The sequence below is a fragment of the Ctenopharyngodon idella genome, chromosome 15 (genome assembly GCF_019924925.1).
Source record: "Ctenopharyngodon idella isolate HZGC_01 chromosome 15, HZGC01, whole genome shotgun sequence".
Lineage (NCBI taxonomy): Eukaryota > Metazoa > Chordata > Actinopteri > Cypriniformes > Xenocyprididae > Ctenopharyngodon > Ctenopharyngodon idella.
Genome location: NC_067234.1, coordinates 21,796,079 through 21,815,404, shown reverse-complemented (window position 1 = coordinate 21,815,404; position 19,326 = coordinate 21,796,079). Strand labels below are relative to the sequence as shown.

At 36.0% G+C, this 19,326-nt stretch overlaps 1 long non-coding RNA gene across 2 annotated transcripts in view; it reads left to right on the top strand.

The window, feature by feature from the left end:
• LOC127494972 (uncharacterized) overlaps positions 1–15,318 on the top strand; it is a 90,610-nt gene extending 75,292 nt beyond the window's left edge. The window contains exon 4 of one of the 2 annotated variants that reach the window (XR_007925022.1): positions 11,910–15,318. This is a non-coding gene — a long non-coding RNA (uncharacterized LOC127494972). The remainder of the gene's footprint in view (positions 1–11,909) is intronic. The other variant, XR_007925023.1, reaches the window with a different exon arrangement.
• Positions 15,319–19,326: the final 4,008 nt, after the last annotated feature.

Genomic DNA, 19,326 nt, shown 5'->3' with positions numbered 1-19,326 from the left:
ACTTACAAATCAGAGAGCGAGAATGTCACGGTCTGTTCTTCCTCCACTGGCCAGACTTAAAATGCAGGTCATACTTTTTCAAAAGAATCAATTTCCAATGCCTATGTTCTAAATTGAAGATGAGTGGACAAAGGTGATTTTCTTGACATGGGAAAGAGAAAACCGAGTGTTGCCACTGCAGCTGCAGAGAGCGAGAGAGGCACCGCCAGTAACTCATCTATAACTGCTCAATGTCAACCATGAAATTGAATAAAAAGTCATATAATTTATAAATGAACCCCTTATTTCTGCTTAGTGAGCCAACTGCAATCGTCACAGGCAGAATGAATAACACAGGTCCATTCTACAGATGAGTTCCGGCTCGAGTCTTTCAGGTTATTGAACATTAAAGATTCTTTTGTTGATTTCTTCTGTCAGTTTGCAATCTTAAAGGAATTTTTTACTCAAAAAATGAAAATTCAATGTTATTTGCTCAGCGTTTAGACCTGGCAGGGACACCATATTTGATTTGAGACTGGTAGTGGAGGTGAAGATGACTTTAAGGCCTGGTTATTTGCCTTCCGATGATGAAGATATAACAAAAATACAGTGAAAACAGTAATATTGTGAAATACTGTTACAATTTAAAAGAACTGTTTTCTGTTCATTTATTTTAAAGGGGTCGTGACTTAAGAAAAGTGCAGATACCTTACAGCGAAAATGACTCCATTACAAGTTACCAATTCCAATATGACCTAAGACTACGTTCACATTGCAGGTAAATGTGGCATAAATTTGATTTTTATTTTTTGCCCACATGTGACTCATATATGTTTTCCTAATGACAGTGTGAACAGTAGGCTACAAACCACATGGAATCTGATCTTTTCAATTTTGATTTGTGCCACTTCCATATGTGGTAGCCTACTAAATCCGATACAGCAGGTCAGATGTTTTATAATGCGACCGAAGATTTTACATACCCAACATTATCAAGTGTGTCAGAACTCGTAAGTATTACAGAGACAGCTCTATAATACAAGCAAAACATGAGGGATCATAAAAGATTCAAAACTCTGCTCTCTTTTGTCACATAATTGTCTTATTTTTCATATTGCTGCGCATAATTTCGCTGGTTTCCACAGCAGATCAGATCACACTATAAATAAACACCTAATGGCTTACTTTAATGCCCTCCGTGTTTACTTCCGTATGACGGCGCGCTGTATGTGTTGCCAAGTCCACGATTTACCCGCAGAATTGGGTTAATTTTTCACTGTTGCCATGGGTTGTTTTGCAACTCCGTGGGTTGAAGCGTTATTTAATCCCCGGAACGCGATTTTTACCTGGTTACTCCACATGATTGGGCTAGTTTTGGACTAGTTTTGAGAAGAAATTGAGTGGATTTTGTATTGTTCTTTTGCGCATGCAGGTCTTCAGAACCATGATCTGTTCATACTGGAAATCTGACATTGGCCACAATTAAAACAACAATGTGAACAGCTATACAAAAAACAAAAAAACAAAAAAAAAAAATCAGATCTGAGCAAAAATCAGAATTGAGCATTAAGGCTTGCAGTGTGAACGTAGCCTAAAAGTCTTTTAACAGTAGGCTACTACAAAAGATGAACTAATCCTCAACACCTAAGACCTAACACCTTTATTTTCAAAAATAAAAATAAAATGGAACAAAAATTTTTTTAAACATTTCCTGATAATTTACTCACCCCCATGTCATCCAAGATGTCCATGTCCTTCTTTCTTCAGTCGAAAAGAAATTAAGGTTTTTGGTGAAAACATTCCAGGATTTTTCTCTTTATAGTGGACTTCAATGTTCTCCAAACTGTTGAAGGTCAAAATTACAGTTTCAGTGCATTTTCAAAGGGCTTTAAACGATACCAGATGAGGAATAAGGGTCTTATCTAGCGAAACGATCGGTCATTTTCTTAAAAAAAATCAAAATGTATATGCTTTATAGGCACAAATGATCGCATCACAAGTGCTTCCACCCCAGAACGCGATTCCGTATTCTTAAAAAGCTTACGCTGAATGTCCTACGCATTCCTTATTCAACTTACGGAACGAACGCGGCACTAGTTCCGTTTTTCCCGTAAGTTGAATAGGGAAGGCGTAGGACCGATCGTTTCGCTAGATAAGACCCTTATTCCTTGTCTGGTATCGTTTAAAGCCCTTTTAAGCTGCACTGAAACTGTAATTTTGACCTTCAACCGTTTGGAGACCATTGAAGTCCACTATAAGGAGAATAATCCTGGAATGTTTTCATTAAAAATCTTAATTTCTTTTCGACTGAAGAAAGAAGGACATGGACATCTTGGATGACATGGGGGTGAGTAAATTATCAGGAAATTTTTATTTGAAAGTGAACTATTTCTTAAGTTAAGTGCACAAGATATAGTACCTTCAATGTCCTGTAGATGGCAATATCACTTCTTCTGAAGCAGAAATAAAATGCTGCAAAAAAAAGTTAGGTGCTATGCAAATTATAAGGAGTAATTACTCATCACAAATGTATTGGAGTAAAGAGTACACATACTTATTAAAAAATGTAGTCAAGTAGAGAGTAAAACGCGTACTGTATTGTACTGTTTTTGCAGTAGGCTAATTAGCTTATCTACAAGGTGGCAACCGTGCCCTGGGGGCGTCGATTCACAAGGTCAAAGAAAAACAACATAAATAGAACAGACCAGAAAGCATGCAAGCTACAGGGACAATGGAGGCCTACATAGATGAGAGACTGTGCGAAGAGGTTAGAAAGTACCTTCATTTATACAATTCTAGCATGAAAGAATACAAAGATGTTTACGTGTTGTAACTCGTGGAAAGAGTTACAACACGAGCGTAACTGAGCGTACCTTGCGTACAAAACTGCGTACAAAACTGAGCGTACGTTGAAAGCCTGTGTACGTGTACGAGTCAAATGAAGTATATTTTGCAAGGTTGTGCTTTCTACTGTGCGCGTATAGCGTACACGTAAAAAAACGTGTACTCAAGGCTTTAGTGTTCTTTTTGGCTACTTTGTAGCCCCTTTAAAAACAGATCAGGGTCAGAATGAGGGTTGAAAATAATCGTGTTTCTAATATGTTATTAATTTGATTTATTTTAATTGATCTCATTTGGCCTTGATTTACAGTATACAGGAAGAGTTTGCCACAAAATACACCCAATGCTCCATTAGCTACGGCTTCATAAAGATAAAACAAACCTGTGTTTACTTCTTTTCATAAGCATAAGTTGATTTAAAAAAAAAACAACTCCATTTATAGAGAGCTAGGAATGCAATCACTTGCATATAAACACAAACAAAAGATCTATTTGTGTTTGTTTTGTTTATGCAAGAAGCAAAACCCTCCCCTCAAAAGCTTAAAATGTGTTCTCCACGTGTCAGAGTCAGATCATCCAGCGTGGTTTGATCTTCCAAAAAATGCCAAAGCAATCCTGGAGTGCGAAGCGAGGTCATCATAACACATGAAAGGAAAGACAGAACAGTATGTTACAGCAGATGTTGTTTCTGCATTCATTGTCTTTCTCCTTTTACTTACCCAAAAAATATGATTCTGAACTTGGCCTCAAGGATGTCTTTTTATGAAAAGTACTTTGATACAGATTTTGAAAAGAATGTGTTTTCTCTGTAGCACTGTGTGGGAGTGCAGCCGTGATGAGATGTTTTGATGTGGTAGGGAAGGGTACAGTGTCATCTGCCTTTTGGGCTCTCACTGTATGCCTTTATGCGTTGTTCATTCTCAGCCTTGTACAAATATATTTGTATACATTATGTAATATTGCAGAGAGATTTTCTTTCCCTTTAAGGCATGACTGAATCTATTGTATTTTAGAGCATAAGAGCACTTAAAACAGCATTATCAGGTGCAAAAGAAATGGTTTTGGCGGTGTGTGCGTGGGTTGTGCATTGTTAAACTGTAAACATTTGGGATGTTCTGAACCCAGACAAAAGAAATAAGCAAAATACCAAAGAATAGCTCAATACTAAAGACTCTGGCTGCTGTCTCATCCCCAAATGACTCCTTAAACTAACCCTGTTAGGCTGAAAATACACATTAAATTTTCATTGATGGCTCAAACAGGACCAGTTACTGTAAAAGCATTCAAATTTTTGTAATATTACATTTATGTTGTGTATGTACACTGTCTTTTAAAAGTTCGGGGTTAGTAAGATTTTGTTTAATAGAAAGTAATAATTTCATTCAGCAAGGATGAATTAAATTGATCAAAAGTGACAGTAAAGACTTTTACTTAAAAAGACTCAAATAAATGGTGTTCTTTTGAACTTTCTATCCATCAAATAAGTGTTTCTTGAGCAGTAAATCAGTATATTGAAATGATTTTTGAAGGATCATGAGACACTGAAAACTGGAGTAATGATGCTGAAAATTCAGCTTTACCGTCATAGAAATAAATTACATTTTAAATAGGACATGACATGACTGAATAAAAAAAAAAAAATGTAATTGCGACTTTTTCACAATTCTGACTTTTTGAAGTTATAAAGTCAGAATTGTGAGATATAAACTGAGAGATATAAATTGTGAGATATCTTTTTTTTCCCCAGAATTGGACTTTATAACTCAGAATTGCGAGTTTATATCTCACAATTCTGAGAAAATAAGTCAGAATTGTGAGACATAAACTCACAATTGCAAGGAAAAAAGTCAGAATTGTGAGATAAAAAGTCGCAATTAACTTTTAAATTGTTTTATTCCTTAACAAACTGTCAGTTTGTTGAATGCCACAACTACTTTAAGATGGCAAAACTGTACATTTCAGTGTCCATTTTGCATATTCGCTTATTATAAAATCTAACCTCAAATGCTACTGTTACCATAATTAATAAATAAATGAATAAATAAAATTGCATGTGCTACCACAACACATATCTTAGAGAAACCATCTAAGAAGATAAACATTAATAATTATATAAGATAATAATAAATGCTTTAGTATTTTTCATTGTTAGTTCATCTTAACTAATGTTAACAATGTAAACAAATTAAAAATAAACTAAACTAAAAAGAATCATCCTAACCAGCTTGGTCAGGCTGTGATACCAGCTATGCATCTGCTTAAAGCTATTTCTTAGCAGAAAAATGATAAAATAGGCTTAATTTTTGAGATAGCAAGAATAACACTAAACGCAAGTTAAATGACCAATTATACTGAACTTTAAGTAAGATTAGATCACAATGATCCTCGGCTATGCAAACAGTGCTTAATCTCAGTTAATACTTCCCGGTGGGGACAATTTACAACTCTCAAATAAGACGCACTGCGCTACTCATACAATGTTCTCCAGTTCGAGAACTGTTGTCTTGGAATGAGATTTTCATGCCATTATATCATGGAAACTCTAAACTGCTATTATGCCTAAATCCAGATTATGGACGGGGACAATGGAGCCACTGCCACTGGGTCTCTGACTGTCAGGGGCCTCCAGATGAGGACCAGACACCTGGAAACAAGCCAGTGCAGATGTAGAATGCATCCAGATACACTGCTCAGTGTTATTTTAGTATTATATATATTAATATTTAGAATTAGCTTTTATTTTTATAGCTTTAGTTGTCTTTTATTTTGAAGTTTTCCCATTGTCATTTTCCTGGTTTGTCATGTAATTTCCCTGACCCCATCATGTCATGTGCTTCCCCTGTTCATTGCTGAGTCCCAATTCAGAGGCTGCAACCTTCGAAGGGCGCATACGAAGGCTGATTGCGACACCTAGGGTGCGATGAAGGCTGTCCCAATTCGAAGGCTATTTCAAATGCGTCCTTCGTTTCCTGTGAAATGAAGGATGCCTACCCCAGAATTCATTGCATTCTGAGATGCACCACGCATTATGTAATCACGTTGGAAAGGTCACATGACGTAGGCGGAAGTACCAAGCAAGTGTTTACAAAGCGAATGTGCAAAGTCTAAGGGGCCGTTCGCATATTGCGTCTAAAACTGCGTGGAAAGCACGGCTGCACTGCTTTCTCATTCTTTCCAAAGCACTTGCGCTCCTGTGGCGTCTGTTGTTGCTATGAACTGCGTTCTCTACGAGGAGTAGGAAGTTTCAGCAAAGGATAAATTGATTTCTAGCCCTTGCATTAGCTTTACTACTAGATATATTTATGGAGATGAGATATAAAAACCACGCTGTAGAGCTATGATCAGCTGTTCGATTTCGATGTTTGTTACGGAAAAGCCAAAGCTGATCGGTTGGTTCTTGTCACATGACCTGCGGTGCGCTTGTGGCATTCTGAAAAGTTGAGAATTTTTCATCTTGATGCACCGCATGCGCGTCGTGACCGCGTCGCTTTCATTATGAGAGCGCCTGCTGCGCGGCTACATTTGAAATAACTGACTTGCATGCGGAAAAGACGCGAGATGTGAACGGCCCCTTAGTCAAACGGCCTTTACAAAAAAAGGTAAAACAATGATGTCGGAAGATTTTGAAGTTGGAGGAGAAAATGAGATGGACCCTACTGTGGTACTTCCGCCTACATCACGGGTGACCTTTCCAACATGATTACGTAATGCGTGGTGCATCGCAGAGCTAGTGCAAGATGAGCATTTGTGGTTAAAATGTATATAATTTTTAATTTTTTTTAGAAAATGACCGATCGTTTCGCTAGATAAGACCCTTATTCCTCGTCTGGGATCGTGTAGAGCCCTTTGAAGCTGCACTGAAACTGCAATTTGGACCCATTGGTCCCCGTTGAAGTCCACTATATGAAAAAAAATCCTGGAATGTTTTCGTCAAAAACTATAATTTCTTTTCGACTGACATAAACATCTTGGATGACATGAGGGCGAGTAAATTATCAGGAAATTTTAATTCTGAACTGAACTAATTCTTTAATATCTGCTAACAATTTATTATGATGCTCCTCCAACAGACATTCTACTGACTATAAGTAACTTTGCAACTACATGTCACTTATTCTACTAACCTGAGCCCTAACACAGTCTACTAACAGTTTACTACGGTCTACTAATACTCTAATAAGAGTTGACATGTAGTTACTTATAGTTAGTAGAATGTCTAAAGTGGACCATCAAAATAAAGTGTAACCTTACATTGTATTTATTTTTCCAATGTAATTTCTCATTTGTACATCTTGCAATCTTGTACATCTTGATTAAGCTGCACATTTTAATGTTTAAAACTCTTTCAGCATATTCTTTGAACTTAACCAAAGTGAAGTGTGTAAGATTTTCCATGTAAAAGTCAGCCTTGCGGTCTTGTTCTCCACATTTGAGAATGATTCACTCATCGTAGGCAGAGCAGAAATATGGACAGTGGGGGATAAGTGGGATACTGCACAAGAAGCTTGTAATCATAGAAAAGGTAGCTGTCACCGAATCGTTGAAAGCCATAATAACTATCATCTTGAATATGTCATCTGCTTTGTGAGAGACTCTATGGCATTGCAAATGGTGATGTACTATCAGGCCAGGTGTTCCCACAGCTGCTCCACTGGAAACCACACAAACTTCTGGAAAGTGCGCCTATATTTTAATCACAAAAGGGCTCTTTTTGGTTACTTATGTTGATTCAAGAACATTGCTCAAATCGTCCTGAGTTAAGATCCTCCCAGCAGCTTTAAAGGACTCTAATGTGCGGTTATACTCAGCGTGACGGGATTCTGCCAAAAGGATCCCCTCCAAAAGTGGATTTATTCTGAATTAACCTCTGTTGAGGCAACCTTTATATGGAGAGCAGCTATGGTATTGTTTAGTAAAGCATCGCTTGGCAAAAGCAAGCAGAATTTCTGAACACATCAGATTCGTAGTTAATCTGATGTAATGCGGTTAAGTCAGGAACAGGAGTGAATCGAACTCAGGATTTGTGTGGGGGCGATCTGAAGCTGTTCTCACAATGATACACAATGTAAGTGTGAATTTGACAGCTTTTGTTTTGTCATGCTAATCTCACATTCAGGTGGTTCAATACAAACACGGGAGTTATTTTTAAGAAAACAAATCCGCAATGAAGTCAAACCGGCTTTGCAATCGTTGATTCATTCTGTGATTTTACCATCTATCTCATTACATTGATGTTCAGAATGTTCTGGTTTCAATACAAGTTAAGCCCCATCAACAGAATTTTATGGCATAATGTCAATTGCCACAGAAAAGTTAATTACAACCACCACTAGGGGGCCAATTGCAAAAGTTGCATCCAGAAACCGTTATCACCAAAAAGGTGGCTTTAAAATAGAATTAAACACATAGATTAATGGGATAGTTCACCCAAAAATGAAAATTATCCCTTGATTTACACACCCTCAAGCCATTCTAGGTGTATATGACTATCTTCTTTCAGACGAACACAGAGATATTTAAAAATATCCTTAGTCCTCCAAGGTTTATAAAGGTTGTAAATGGGGGGCTGCGTTTTGAAGACAAAAATAATGCATCCATCCATTAAAAAAAAAAAAAAAAAGTAATCCATACGACTCCAAGGGGTTAATAAAGGTCTTCTGAAGTGAAGCGATGCGTTTTTGTAAGAAAAATACCCATAATTAAAACTTTATAAATTCAAATAACTAGCTTCCGCTGGACGACTGTACGCAGAATGTGCAAGTCGATTTGCGGTGGAAGAGTATCTTTTGACCTGACGTACAACATAATGACGAACGCGGAGGCGCAGAGGATAGAGCAAAACAAATCACCGGTCATGGATTAATGTCTAAAATGATCATTTTTAAAAAAAAATGTCAGAGGATTTTGATATAAGAGAAGAGGAGCTTAAATTTGTTGCACAGCCCTATTTGTTTGAACCGCGAGAGGCGTCTAAGTTTACAATACTCCTACATCCTGTGTCATATATCACGTCAGAGGATTACACATTTGGGGCAAGTCAACTTGTGCATCCTGCGTACGGTCGTCCGCCGAAAGCTAGTTATTTGAATTTATAAAGTTGTAAATATGGATATTTTTTTTTACAAAAACGCATTGCTTCGCTTCAGAAGGCCTTTATTAACCCCCTGGAGTTGCATGGATTACTTTTTTTTTTTTTTTTATGGATGGATGCATTATTTTTGTCTTCAAAACACTATTCACTGCAATTATAAACATTGGAGGACTAAAGATATTTTTAAATATATCTCAGATTGTGTTCGTCTGAAAGAAGATAGTCATATACACCTAGGATGGCTTGAGGGTGAGTAAATCATGGGATAATTTTCATTTTTGGGTGAACTATCCCTTTAAGGGTTTCAAAGCAGAAATGTAAAGTTTGTATTTTTGGTAAAGCGGTCAAATGCATCAAGTCACATAGTGGCCTCATAGGGGGACCTTTCTGAAACTAAAAATGAAAAAACATACAGTCTGGTGAGTCGTGGACTTTACAAGGGGAAGACTATGGCTGCATCTGAATTCCCTACTATATAACAGTATGTGAAAAGAGTATGTCCGAATTCATAGTATTCATTAAAAAAGCACCCGGATGAATTACTTCTTCTGGCAAGATTCTGAAGAGCACATCTGATGTACACTTTACTATCCCATGAGGCCACGGGAGAGGAGTTGTGAATGGCAGTGAAGTGACGCAACTGACACTGACAACGACAACAAGACGAATGTTCATCCGGATTACATTCATACTATGTACAACATACTTTTGTAATGGTTGTGAAGTATTTACTTATTCAAAAGACGTATTTAGTATGCAATTTCGGACGCTGCCCACAAGTCTACATCAAGATGGCCATTTAGGAGTTACAAGCTTTTGTTTTTTTTAATAAAACCAAAGGACAAGTCGAAAATACTTCCCGTGGTAATTGACAATGTGCCACATATGTTGTCAATAGAGCTCAACTTGTATTGAACCTGGAACATTCATTTAAGTCTAACTGGGGAATCAATGACTGTAGCCATTTTTAAACTGGTCCTATGACAATATCCGACATCTAATATGTTCAGCTGAAGAACATGATTCATAAGAGTATCAAACGTTAGCTTCCACATGGAAAAACTTTCTAAAAGCATCTTCAAACATGCAAAACTATATCATGTTCACTGAAACTCTGCAGTAGTACATCATAACTATATAAACAACTTTCTCTTTTTCTCTCTCTCTTTTTTTCAAAATTATATTTTCATTCTATGTCTTCACGCCTCCATTCCCACCCCTGTCAGTTTGGGCAGGGAGGTAAGACAGTGGAACTGAAACGAGAGCAAGGTTGCTGAACTTCTCAGCTATAACTGCTCTTCAATTTCTGACAATTAAATTTTGCTTCAAGACTACAAGGCTATTTTATTTTTGTATTTTTGTATTTTTTTGGACAAAGACAGTTGCTTAAAAGAAATGTCTGCTTGTATTATAATCTATATACAGCAAGATCTGCATTCTTAGAAAAACATTAAAGTGAGTTCAAGGGTTACAGTTGTCTTAAGGCTACAAAAGTCTCTCCCTGTGGCATGAAAAGAAAAGGGACAGTTTAATTATCCATTAGACTTATTAAATTGAATAATTTTAATGTAATTACACAAAGTGGATGAGAAAAAGTAATTGTTTCTTTCAGGGCCTGTCTTTCTTTGCTCTGGTGAGACTTGAGTAACACTTCATTTTGATGGTCCGTTTTGAACATTCTGTTGACTATAAGTAACTTTGCAACTACGTCACCTTATTCTAACCTTACCAGTCTACTAATACTCTAAGACTTAGTAGACCTATAGGCTCAACGTTACTCATAGTCAGCAGAATGTGTTAAAGGGACCATCAAAATAAAGTGAAACCGAGACTTGATGTTTTCAAAAAAATTTGTGCAATAATAAAAATAAAATATAGTATGCACACTATTCTCAGTACATGACTGCAGCATGCAATACGCATACTTACTCATGAACTTGCATGCTTGTGTGTTTGTTTGTTGGTTGCACTTTACTGTCGCCCAGGGTTAAGATCAGGGTTGTTGTGCATTAGGCAAGTTGTTAATGGAGACATTCTGTCGAGCGCTGCTCAATACAAGGACAGTTTAGTGCCATGTGCCGCGTGGGGGGTGGGGTGGCAGACTGACAGTCTGACAAACAGTGGAGACAGATTCAGGGCAGGTCTTAACAGATGAGAACACACACATTCTCATACAACTTACATGCTCGAGAAGTCTGAAAATGTACAAGGAGTAATAGAAAAAATGGATAATGTCATTCAAAGGATATTCATGTGCTTTGGAAAAAAAATATTGCATTTGATTTAATTGATCATAATGATTATAAATTATTAGCATGGTTATTTATATTTCTGCATTGCTAAGGGTGTATATAAAATACCATTCACAATCCATTTGGGGTTTGTAAGATATTTGAAAGATGTCTCATGTTCATCAGTGATACAATTATTTGATAAAAAAAAGTTAAAACGGTAACGTTGTGAAATATTCTTACACGCATTAGAAGTAGGTAACGTGCACTACGTAATCAGATTACTTTTTCAAGTAACTAGTAAAGTATCACATTACTTTTTAAATTTACAGCAAAATATCTGAGTTACTTTTTCCATTTATTGACTGACGCCTCTTCTGTCATGTTGAGAGAAATCGGAAACAGATGAAAAGGTTTGTTTGAGCTGCGCCCTCTACTGGACAGGCATGAATTTGCATTTCTTTCAGCCTGAGGCTTATTCATTTCACTTTTGGTGTGAAAAAGCCTTTACATTTGCCAAAAATAGAATCCAATCAATCAATCAATCAATCAATCAATCAACTATGCAGGACTAATGAGTAGTACTACATTAACACTTCAGCTACTACTATTAACTAATATAGAAACAAGCTTAACTAATCAGTAAGTAATATCTAATTTAGGAGACAGTTCCTTATTAGGTAATCAATAATTACATGGACCATCAGATAAGGTTTTTACGATCAGAAAGAATTTTACTAGCTGGGACTCCTTCTTTCTGTTTACAGACATGACGTAATGACGCAAAGACGAACGACGGTATGTTTAAATTTCAAATTAGAATACATTATTACAAGTTTATCGTTGTGAATTGGGCTATGGTAAGGAGATAGTTTTGAACACTGGCTGGTTATGTATTTGCTCAAAAATTTATTTTGGATTATTTTTAACCAAAAAAAAGTTACGGACTTCAGCTTTAATGAGATTAGCCTCATTAATAACTATTAACTAACTGACAAATTATAAAGAAGTGTCTTATAAAGTGTGTCTGAGACGTAATCAGTCATCATTTTTACTCTGAATATAGTCATAAAATGCATCAGTAATTACTCAAGTGTTACCCAGTGACTCTGCAGGAACTACTAGTGATCTGGACCATTATTTTAAAGTGAAAACACTTACTTCACAAGTACACAAGTACTTCCTGCAGAGTCACTACACTTGAGTAATTAGTGATGCATTTTATGACCATGTTGAGAGTAAAAAAAGACAATTTCTCACATCTCAGACATGTTGTGATTAGAAATTATTTAGAAATTCTTTATTCATAGTTACCTATTAGTTCTTAATGATGCCAATCTAATTCAGTAATTGATTACCTAATAAGAAAATATCTTAGTCCTAAATTTGATATTACTTACTGATTAGTTAAGCTTGTTTCTATATTAGTTAAAAGGTTAGTTCACCCAAAAATGAAAATTCTGTCATTTATTACTCGCCCTCATGCCGTTCCACACCCATAAGATCTTCGTTAATCTTCGGAACACAAATTAAGATATTTTTGTTGAAATCCGATGGCTCAGTGAGGCCTCCATAGCCAGCAATGACATTTCTTCTCTCAAAATCCATTAATGTACTAAAAACATATTTAAATCAGTTCATGTGAGTACAGTGGTTCAATATTAATATTATAAAGCGACGAGAATATTTTTGGTGCGCCAAAAAACAAAATAACGACTTATATAGTGATGGACGATTTCAAAACACTGCTTTATGAAACTTCGGAGCGTTATGAATCAGCGTGTCGAATCCGCAGTTCAGAGCGCCAAAGTCACGTGATTTCAGCAGTTTGGCGGTTTGACACGCGATCCGAATCATGATTCGACACACTGATTCATAATGCTCCGAAGCATATCTGCTTACATTTCTCTCTGAGCATCTGTAATCAACATGCCTGAGATTACAGACTTGCTCTATTCCTTTATTATATCAATGAAAAGCATGTCACAGCTTTGAGTGTTTGTCTCTTCTACTTATTAGCCATCTCTCTTACCTTGTTTGCTTTTCTCTCTGTGCACATCTGTTTTAAATAACCTGGTGCCCAAGGTCCAGAAAGACATTTTTAAGTCTTAAAAAGACAGATGCCTCTTCCTTCTTTTGTGAGATCATGCGATGCTGCTCCATTGCTGCTCCAAATAAACTGTAAAAGAAAAGAAACGGCAACATTTTCATCAGTAATTCAGTTGACGAGATCAACACCAAGCACAGGTGGAGCTAAATCAGATGCCCTGAAGTCATTTTCAGTTTTCGACTTGACACACTTCGAGACAACAGGTGCAGTAGGCCATAGATGAAGACAACGGCTGTCACTTTAAACATGCGCTGACAGCATCACGTTAAATCACACATGATGTTGAAACACTTTGAGCTCACGCAACTGTCAATTTAGGTATGTTTGTCATATTGACGAAAGGAATGGTACGCCGAGAGTGGCGTGTGCTTGCTAACATCGTTGTTAGTGTTGCTGATGATATTCAGGCAAAGCTTTCTTCTCTCTGCTTGACTGGCAAGACATGAGGTTTGAACAATGAGGAGGATGTACAATGAGAAAAAGAGAAAAGTGTCTTATCAAAACTCCAGGCTGGCGAAAACTGCTTACTCTGACTTCTGGTAAAATTATGCCATTATTGATGCTTTAATCTTTGCACCTCTTTTAATGGAATTTTAAATGCAAATCCTGTCATTATTTACTCATCCATTTGCTGTTATTTGTTCTGTGAAACATGAAACATGAAAGTGTTTTTATTTATATATTTTTAATAATCTACACCTACCTGTGGCAGATAAACATTAATAGCATGTATTATAAAGAAAAAAAATAACTTTTTTGTTCTTTTCTATTTCAGTATATTTTAAAATGTCATTTACTCCTATGATGCAAAGCTGAATTTTCAGCATCATTACTCCAGTTTTCAGTGGCACATGATCCATCAGAAATCATTCTAATATGCTGATTCAAGAAACGACTCTGTCACAGCTTTCATTGGCCAAGGACCACCCAAGAGGAAGTCTGACTGACATGTAAATCAACAAATCACAGTTTGTTTTGTTCAGTGTCATGTTCAGGGGCATGAAAATGTAAAGTAAAAAAAAGTACTTGAAAATCAGACAAAAAGACAAAGGTAGAAGACTGTGTACTTAACGGCTTAGTGATAGAAAGAACTATTACTAAAATTATGGAGAAATATAAAGTTACTCATTTAAAAATATTGATTATATATGTATGTATGTGTGTGTGTGTGTGTGTGTGTGTGTATATATATATATATATATATATAGTTTATTGCAAAATATGCATATATATTCAAATAGTATTTTGAAAGCATAGGGACACTCGATTATGTCATTTGCTGTGTTTCATGGGAATGGGAGGAGCTAACGGGATCTTTTTGCTTGTTTCGACTTTCTGATTGGTGGAATTTTCTACAGCATCGTGGGTAATGTAGTTTTCACCATACATTCTGCTGTTGAACACTATTATTTTAAATTTGAAATAATGTGGGCTAACGGATTCAACAGAAGCAAATTGTCAGGTTTATGTTCAGTTTTGTATTTATAAGTTGACCCAGTTTCCTAGTGTGTTTCAGTTTTTTCCCTTTGATTGATGAATTCCGTTCACCTGTTGCCCATTAATTATCTCATTAGTTCATCCGTGTATTTATACTCCCTGTTTGGTACTGGTTCTGTCTGGTGTCATCTATGTGAAGTGTATGCGTTTGCCTGCTCTCCTTGTGTTTCTCTTACGTGGATATATTAAAAGACTGTATTATAATCTCATTTGTCAAGAGCTCTTTATATCAACCACACCTGACACAAGTACTATTGATTAACAACCTCATACCTCACTGCAAGTATAAACCTTTTTAAAAAATTTGAAAAGAAAATTGTTAAAAACCAGTTTCCCTCTGGAGAAACTCAATGGAGTTTTACTTCTGGAACCCGCCTGTTGCACTCTATTATCAATGTTGAAAACAGTTGTGCTGCTTTATATTTTTGTGAAAAACCATGATACATTTTTTTTCCCCCTCAGGATTCTTTAATGAATAGAGATTTTAAAAGAAAAGCATATATTTGAAATGTATATCAGAAATGTCTATTGACACTTTTGATCAATTTAATACATCCTTACTCAATAAAAGTATTAAATTCTCTTAAAAAAAACATGACCCCAAAGTTTTGACTGGTGTATAAAATAAATTATAAAATGGTTAGTTCCTGTCCTTGATTCTGATTTCACAATAAAACACAGCTATGACCGCTTCACCCAACGGTTCTGTGTATCACTACACAACACCCTTAGCAACCACTCTTAGCAATGTAAACTGTATGTTCTCAATTGATATTGTTCATTGAAGCTTACTGTATTATGTAGAAGAGTATTGTGAGAAAGAGAATGAGTGAGTGAGTTTATTACCTGCATTCAGATTTAGTGTTTTCCTTGAGGTCAGTCCTATGTTCATAATAAAAAATCTGTTTAAATATCTGCTGCATTATCTTGTCCTTTTAACAGTTAAGGGGTTTTATCGTGACTGACAGCGCTAGTCAAAGCGTTTGTCAGTTGCGTCTTGTTCCGTGTTCACAACAATTCAGTCTTTTCAATATAAAAGTCTTTGCTACTGACTGACACACTCATAAAGACAGTCTTTGCCGTCATCTAATGGCGTAATAATGTAACTTCTGTTGCTGTTCACGGTCAGGGACTATTTTTTCCGGCGGAAGGAAGGCTTTAGTGAAAGTTTACTTCATGAAAGTTGCATTGATACATCTTTTTGGCTTTAATATTTGTATTGTGTGGAAACTGTAACTGCTTTGCATCATGCCTAACAATGCCCTTCAGCCGTGACTTATTCATGATACAGCACAGCCTCTCGTACCTTATTGCTTACATAAAAATAAAATATATATTGGCCAAAAATGATTTAACCTTTTTTTTACTGCAAAAAGACACTTCATGTTAGGGTTGAAGAAGAAGAACCCTGAACCAGCACATATTGAAATTGTCTGGAAATTCACTCTGGTCTGTTTAGAAGATAGTCTATTTACATATTTTCTCTAATGATAAAATGTCAAAGTGACAGTAAAAATGTCAGGGCTTCCAGCCCTAGTGGTCCATTTCTCACCCATTTCGATATGTCAGCAACATTAATGAAACAAATGACCAAAAACGTTTTCCATCTATCATTTCTCAGTTACTCGATGCTGCTCAGCTTATTAGATTGCTCATGGCAGAAATGGACCAAGGAAAGTGGAGAGAACAGATTAAATGAAAAAAGAAAAAGAAAACAGATTTTTTGAGAAAATAAACTATATCAGTTGATTTAAAATAGGAATTTTCCTTTATCATGCCTGTAAAGAGCATGCAATGAGCTTTGGACTAAAATTAAACTACAAACATCCTTAACATGAGAATAATATCATAAAAAATGTCCAAAGAATTACAGTATGAGGTGCATACTTCTTGAAAGCATAAATTGCATTGCAAAACAGCTTTGAAATATTTAGGAGGGAGATGTATATTTATAGCGATAGAAATCGATAGCCCTTGTGGCTGTGTGATCCATTTGTTTCAGATCTGCCCTGAGGACACCTCTGATACAATCAGCCTGAGAAATATGAGGCTCTTTCTGGTCGTTTTCACTGCGTCTGATGAACAGCGCACTGCTTGTTTACAGATTCAGCAGATGTGGTTCCTGTGTTGCAATGCAGTCAGATGGGAACGATAATTTACCCTGGAATGTGTGTGCGAGGGAATATGTGTATCCGTTTGTAGATTGTAGCGAGTCTAACCTGTACCCTTGAAAGAGATTAATGGAGAAAGAAAAAGAAAGAAAGACAAAAATCTTTTACTTGAAATGCATAACTGACCCATTTCCATGGAAACACAAGGGTGTTTAGAAACAAAGCAAATGCAAACGTTCTCAAATTAACATCCAAGTGCAATGTCTAAGGAATTTGCATTTTATATAGATTAAGTCCAAGAGATATTTGGAAAATATCTGTATAAATCAATTCTGTCCCTGCAGGTTGTTTATGAAATGATGTTATTAATGTGATGGATAGACACTTCCTCTATATGCAACAGTCCAACAAACATAATAAAGTATGCTTCAATTAAGCTATTATTTTTCATCTAGTTGATGAATTATACAAATTGTTCAGAGATGTAAATTAGAAAAGATCAAAATATAAAGTAGGTGTGTGCAGCATGGTCATTATCTGTAACTTTATCTATTTTTTATTGCATTTATATTTTATTTTCATTTCAATTTAATATCATATTTTAATAAACATACACAATTATAAAGTTATTTTTAAAAAAGGTTATTAAAAAAGTGTCATTTGCATAGCTTTCTATGGAAGGACAAAAAGCTCTCAGATCTCATCAAAAAAATCTTCATTTGTGTTCTGAAGATGAACAAAAGTCCTATGGGTTTAGAACAACATGAGGGTGAATAATGAATGACAGAAATTTCATTTTTGGGTGAATTATCCCTTTAATGAACTGTGAAATTCAAAGTTCTGTCATGAAACTCTAGATGGCGCTGATAGGTCCTAAACTCAATCTGCTCGCAATCACATCATTCTCTATAGGGCACAGCTGATTGGTTCCTGCTGTATCAGTAGCCAATGAGCTTGCTGCTCAACCTTCAAATACTTGGTCAGTATTTTCTGTAGCAGTTGCAGCACGCTTTCAGAAACCCTCCACCTTCCCCAGCTCCACCTGTATAGATCTGCTCTGGGTAATTCATGTATGCTCACAGCAGTGTTTGTGTGCCAAGACCAAACATATCAACATTGTCATATCATTACCATATCATTATCCTCCTGTCATATCCAGGATTATTATCGTTAGCTAAAACTAAACCCATAAAAACATTTTCAAGTAATGTATGCTATAGTTGCCAAGGAAACATTTCTCATTTTTGTTTAAAGTACTAGAATAAAGTACTAAAAAGTGCTAAATAATAAAACTAAATAAATTACAACTGTATGTTAATAAAAATGTAACAAAAATGGTCATTATTTTAGCAATTCCTTTTGGTGTGTTAGTTGAATGATCATGCATTTTTACAGCTCCAAGCACAAGCCAAAGTTCAGCATTTGTAATTAGTATTGAGTCCTACTGCAGTGAATTTGACAGGTTTGATTATATATTGCAGTCAAACAGCAGGAGCCTGAGGCTGTCCTATTTGATCTCGACTAGACAGTGGTAAAACTCCAGGGCTTTACTGTGATAAGGTTATAATCCCACCTTGTTGGCAAGCATTGTCCTTCCAACTGTATGTAAAACAGCCATTCTTGTTTAACTTTTTAGCTGTTTTTGTAGCTGTTTTTTCTAGTTTGGAGAAAGCTGCAGTGTAAACTGCTACTCTAAAAATTCTCACAATCATGAATTCAGTACAGTTATCAAACCATATTTCTGTCTATAAAGCTCTTTCTTCATATTCACAATGCATTTCTTATGACAGAGTGTTCATAGCCTTTGGGGTTTTCTGAGTTTCCAGATGAGAACAAATGTCACAATGGAAGACTTGGATACGGACACCCGCAGCACTCCGATAAGAAACCTAAATCCTTTTTTTGCCTCGCTTGGGATCTTCAGTTCCTCGCTCACATCCTCTGAGCCACATCATTGAGAGTTAACCACAGTCTTTAACACACTGCAGGGTTTAATTAACGGTCTGTACAAGCAATACTAAAATGACTTCCCTTTTCTCTATGGATTTAATAACAAAAAGAGAAGCAGGCTCTGTATGTAAATTCAGTATGGATTAAAGGTAAGATGGGTGAGTATGGCCCCTTTAAGAACAATGTGCATTTACTTTTAAACTGTAACATTGAAATAAGTTTAGCATGTACAGGATGCTAAACTTATATCTAAACAAATCTCAAATTATAGTCTCAAGTCATCAACATGCTGGTTGCACTCATTGTGTTTAAACCTTGTAATATACAACATCATCATTTGCAGCCATGTTGTTTCAGACTAACTGCACAATTGCGAGTTTCCATGTTTAGTCTGCCAACGAAAATAATCTCGAACAAAATCAAAGTTGATCTAACAGTGCAAAACAGCATGGTTTTGTTCTTAAATCAATCAGCATTTTTGAACTAATCGGTTAAATGAATAACTCAACGACTCAT